This window comes from Rhipicephalus microplus, chromosome 6 (assembly GCF_043290135.1).
Source record: "Rhipicephalus microplus isolate Deutch F79 chromosome 6, USDA_Rmic, whole genome shotgun sequence".
Taxonomy (NCBI): Eukaryota; Metazoa; Arthropoda; class Arachnida; order Ixodida; family Ixodidae; genus Rhipicephalus; species Rhipicephalus microplus.
The window spans coordinates 192,829,929-192,835,928 of NC_134705.1; positions in this window are offsets into that span (position 1 = coordinate 192,829,929).

The following is a 6,000-nucleotide window of genomic DNA, read 5'->3' on the forward strand; positions in this document are numbered from 1 at the left end:
CGGAAGTGTGTCCTCTGCGCTCTTAGAAGAATCATCCCAGCAAGAGAGTGTGTTTTGTGTTTCTGAAGACACTGTTGTGCCCGCTTTATCCGCGATGCGCGTTCCTGTTGTTTGTTCGTCTTCTGTTAGTACTTCGTTCGATGTTGCGGTGGAACCGGTCCATAGAAACTGTCTTAAGAAAAATGTGTTGGTTCCGTATTGTATGGTTTCAGTTACCGATGGATGCGCAGGGCTATGGACGCTAAATTGCTCCACTGAAGCCGTAGTGCTGTCTCAAGGCCTAAAACTTGCTACGTTTCAGGGAGAGTCATTTATACCTATGGCAGTGCTTACAGAACTACCGGATACAGCACAAACCAGTGTCTCGCACACCGCAAACGAACACATGCTCGGAATGGTAGCTACATCGCTCAGTGACCATGAACGTCGTGTTTTGATGGCCCTGCTCTCGAAACACTCTTCAATATTCGACTTTGCACAGCACGACGGCCCCACATCGATTCCTGCATCCCGTACTCGCCATCGCATCAACACAGGATCCGCTGAACCGATTCGTCAAAAACCATATCGTGTGTCCTCTGCGGAGCGAAAGATCATCAGCGCTCAAGTCGAAGAAATGATGGGTAAAGGAGTAATTCGGGAATCGTCTAGCCCTTGGGCAGCTCCAGTGATACTGGTGAAGAAGAAAGACGGCACGTGGCGATTCTGTGTCGATTACCGTCGCCTAAATGCCGTTACTAGGAAAGACGTATACCCAGCACCTCCACCAAATGTTACACGCAAGAAGTACACGAAAAGGTTGAAAAACAGGCGAGCCTGGATGGTTCGCGTTTACTTCCACAAGGGGTCTCGAGACAGCACACCCAACGTCGTCTTCCTTCTTCACCTTTTTTCTGAATGTTCATTCGCGCTGTATGCGCCGTGCATTGCAACCGCTCGTGACATTATATATATATATATATATATATATATATATATATATATATATATATATATATATATATATATATATATATATATATATATATATATATATATATATATATATGTGACGTATGAACTGATGGTTGGTAGAAGCTGAGGAGGAAGAAGTGCAGAACAGAAAAAACATAGCGTATGAGCCAGGCCACGTCGCCCATCCATCGTAGCGTCACACAAGTCGACAGGATGAAGACCTCGCAACCACTTCATCGCCCGGCCATCATCATCGAAGACCTCAGCGAGACGCAGTGACCGAACGCGGACCACAGAAGAACGCGGACCACCAAGACCACCAAGCATCATAACAGCAGCATCAGATGACCTTCCCATTCCTAAGTACACCGGAGCAGCGGACGATGGACCCGTGCAGGACTGGTTCTACCTGTACGAGCTCCACGCTACCGCTGCATCTTGGTCGGAATGGGAGATGGTTACGAACTTCAGTGACTACGTCACCGGTGAGGCATTTAAATTTTACCTAATTCACATATTCGAGAACGACGAGTCATGGCAAAAAATCAAAGAGGAGATGATTACCCGTTTTAATGACTATGACCAAGACCTAGTCATTGCCAACCAGCTAGAGACAACTGCACACTATCGTCAATTTCCTAAGCAGTCCTCAAGCATTCGAAAGTCCAGCGCGAATCGACAAGTGCCTCAAGACAAAGTGGCACATGCGTTTACTTACAGAAGGCCATGCGTATATTCAGAAAAACCCAACCATCAAGCGCAGCTCCCTTGTGCACGAAAGTCGGCATTTCCAAAGTCGTGGCACCAACATACGGCACGAGACGTCGCTCACCCTACTGATGCTTTTCAAGCTTCGTCTCGCATACATGGTCCACCATCTGGTTTTCTACGACGCAGCTCTGCTCCTAACGGTCACTATTTGTGTCATAAAGACGCCTTGTTTGTGGTAGACTAGCTGACACATGGGGAAAATACCAAACAACACCAAGATGACTCAAAGAGTGAAAGTCAGTCTTCACGCATTGGAGCAGCTTACTCCCCATCTCGCAGACTTGGCCCGCCTCCTGGTTTTCCATCGCTTGGCTTTTTCGTGACTCCCAATGTTCATCTCACATCTAGCACGCTCACAATGGTCGGGATAGAGCTGCGGAGCTTGGACGATGCTACGCAAAGCCCTGGACTTACCACCCAGATTCATGCGCCAGAACAGCTCGCATCGTTAGTTGCACAGAAAGAGGGCCATTCACAACTCAAACCTTACCGAACTACCCCTGTTGCGGTGTTGCCGTCTAGTGCGCAGCCACCAGAAACTCCAAACACAGAAGGCTCAGACGCATCGAACGTCACATGCTACCAGGCGCAAGAACCACTCATAGTGAGCCGCGAAGAAGAAGCCCCTGATGAACTATCTGTCAACTCTGAATGTTTTTTGTCGCAAGAGTTCATTTCCACGGCACCGCAGACATGCCAAAATTTGCATTTTAAACCTGGTGATGCGACGTCACATGTGGTATTCTCATGCAGTGGTCACCAATCCAAGATTCGAACCAACTCAGAAGCAAATCATACATCAAACCTCGTACGCAGTTGTTTTTCAGAAGCGTCCGTAATCAACCACTTCACAGAAGCCTCTGAAGAGCAGGCTAGCAATGATGGCGCACCACCAACCATACCAGATAATCAAGAAACCTGTTCACCATGCATCAGCTGTCTACAGGACGCGTCAAACCTCAAAGTAAATGAATGTCCCATTCCGGAAGGCTTGCCACTACAGCCATCTCCTGAGCAGCATCAGCAAAGCAAGCATAGCCAAGCGCGCGACCTCATGCGACAACAAAATAGACTGCAACTAAGGCATCGACGAACGCGAAATTCAACGGAAGCACACTCACCAATTGAAGAACAGCGGAAAATAAGATCTCTAACCCAAAAAGTATTCCAAGACGTCAAATTTTCTCGCACAGAGGAAAGTCACCAGAGACGCTCTCTGCGCCTGGAGTTACACAGACCGCAACACCACGGAAAACGCCAAGAAACATGCGGACGCACTTCTTGCATACCGCCAGCCCGCAGGCATCACGCCGTCACAATCCGTCAACAAGCACGCATTTTAGAAACAAAGCGTCTGTCGCAGCCACGTCTCAGAATCCAACGCATGAGACACCCGACCTTCCAACGCTACAAGGAATCCCAGCCTTGTTCCTTCCTCAATACTAACCAGGTTGTACCATCATCATTTTTAACGCTGAAGGCATGGTTATGCTCACCAGAACGCAACAGCCAACCTCGCCCACCTGAGGTCTCCTAGATATCACCGGACTGCGTTTCCTGTGAACATTTTGTGCAAGTGCATGGAACCGCCGTGTGGCATGGAACTACTGCATTTTCTGGCATAATTTTTTTATAAGACTCCATTTTTTCATGCTTTCTAGATTGTAGCTCGTGCATTCTTTCAGGGGGAGGGGGAATCGTGTGACGTATGAACTGATGGTTGGTAGAAGCTGAGGAGGAAGAAGTGCAGAACAGAAAAAACATAGCGTATGAGCCAGGCCACGTCGCCCATCCATCGTAGCGTCATATATATATATATATATATATATATATATATATATATATATATATATATATATATATATATATATATATATAGGGCTCGTTTTTCCGTGTTTTCACACAATAATTATGAGATCTATAAGGTACTGGGATCGATACCCGGTACATACTACAGTCCGGTTCATATATAACGTAGCAATATATATATATATATATATATATATATATATATATATATATATATATATATATATATATATATATATATATATATATTGTCACGTCACTCCAGGGGGTGTCGACAAGATTTACTGACGTCTGAGCAACAGGGCTCTAACCAAGCGGGTCGGTTGGGCTTGTTTGCCAGAGCGAGGGCCCACGTGCACTTCTTTCTTCTCTGTGGTGTGGGCCTTCACCTTGGCATACGACCCACTACTAGAAAGAGGTGGCAATATTCCCCCTCAACAACAAAAAAGAGCATCGTCCCGATGCTGCAAAGTTATTGAAAAAAAACCAAAACAAAGTAGTTTAAACAATGAAAAAGGGCACCAATAATGAAATGTTAGACGCGATAAGTTCACCAATGATGAGGCAATTGTCGGAGCACAAATAAAAAAAAAACACAGGAAAAGTGGTCTTTTAGGAACGCGCAAAATAGGGCTTCATGCGCACCACGTGAACTATGTCAGAGGTCGGTTGTTTTCGTTGTACCCATCGTGACGACGTAGCGTCCGGAACCACTTCGTAGTTTACGTCGCTCACGCGGCGTAATACTTTATACGGACCGAAGTATCTGCTGAGCAACTTTTCGGAGAGGCCACGGCGTCGAACAGGGGTCCAAATCCAAACTTGGTCTCCCGGTCTGTAAGATACGTCATTGTGACGCATATTGTAACGTCGTGCATCAACCTGTTGCTGCTGACCAATGTGTAGCCGGGCGAGCTGGCGAGTTTCCTCGGCACGCTCTGCAAATTCTTCTGCGTCAGTTGTTAATTGATCGGCGCCTTCACAAGGAAGCATCGCATCCAGCATCGTCTGAACTTCGCGGCCGTAGAGAAGGCGAAACGGTGTAAATCGTGTTGTTTCTTGAACGGCGGTGTTATAAGCGAACGTCACATAAGGCAAAATGCGATCCCATGTTTTGTGTTGGACGTCGATGTACATGGAGATCATGTTTGTGACTGTCTTATTTAGTCGCTCGGTTAAACCATTGCTCTGCGGATGGTAAGCAGTCGTCGTTCGATGCCTAGTGTTACTTAGTCGAAAAACTTCGTCAATAAGCTGTGCAGTGAACGCTGTTCCTCTGTCGGTTATCACTGTAGATGGAGCACCGTGGCGCAGAACAATGTGGCACATGAAGAACTGTGCTACCTCAGAAGCCGTGGCTCGTGGTATCGCCTGTGTCTCAGCATAGCGGGTCAAATAGTCAGTTGCAACAATGACCCATTTGTTGCCGTCACACGATAAAGGAAATGGGCCGAGAATGTCCATGCCAACTTGGTCAAATGGCTTGTGGGGTGGATCAATTGGCTGAAGTAATCCAGCCGGCTTGCTTGGTGGCGACTTTCGACGCTGGCATTCGCGACAGCTTTTAACGTACTGCTTCACGCTTGCAGAAAGTCCGGGCCAGTAGTACGCCTCACTTACTCTGGCGAGCGTTCGCGAATAACCTAGATGACCAGATGTGGGCTCGTCATGACACGCAGAGAGGACTTCATCCCGCATGTCCTTCGGAACGACGAGGAGGTAAGCGCGGCTCGTAGGACGGGCATTTTTTTTGTACAGGACATTATCTCGGAGGCAGAAAGATGTCACGACGCGAGATAGATGGCGAGGTATAACGGCGCTATGACCCTCCAGATAGTCGATGAGCGGTCGAATCTCTTCATCCTCTCGCTGGCGTCTGCTCAAGTCAGATGAGCTAAGGGCGCCCAGGAAACCGTCATCGTCCTCTTCTTCTTGATTGACTAAAGGTATGGGTGCACGTGACAGCGTATCAGCGTCTTCATGCTTCCGTCCAGACTTATATACGATGGTAACATCAAATTCCTGTAGACGCAAGCTCCATCGGGCCAGTCGTCCAGAGGGATCACGAATGTTTACCAACCAGCAGAGGGCATGGTGGTCCGTCACCACTTTAAATGGACGACCATAGAGGTACGGGCGAAACTTGGTGATCGCCCACACTACTGCGAGACACTCTTTCTCTGTGGTCGTGTAATTCACCTCGGTACGGGACAGTGAGCGGCTGGCATAGGCTATGACTCTTTCTTTGCCGTGTTGATGCTGGACGAGCACTGCGCCGAGGCCGATGTTACTGGCGTCAGTGTGCACCTCTGTGTCAGCATCTTCGTCAAAATGCGCAAGAACAGGGGCTGATTGCATCCGCTGTCGTAGCTCGGCAAAAGCAGCCTGTTGTTCGGTAGCCCATACAAACGGTGTGTCGTCGCGTGTAAGGCGAGTCAAGGGTTCCGCTATCTTCGAAAACCCTCT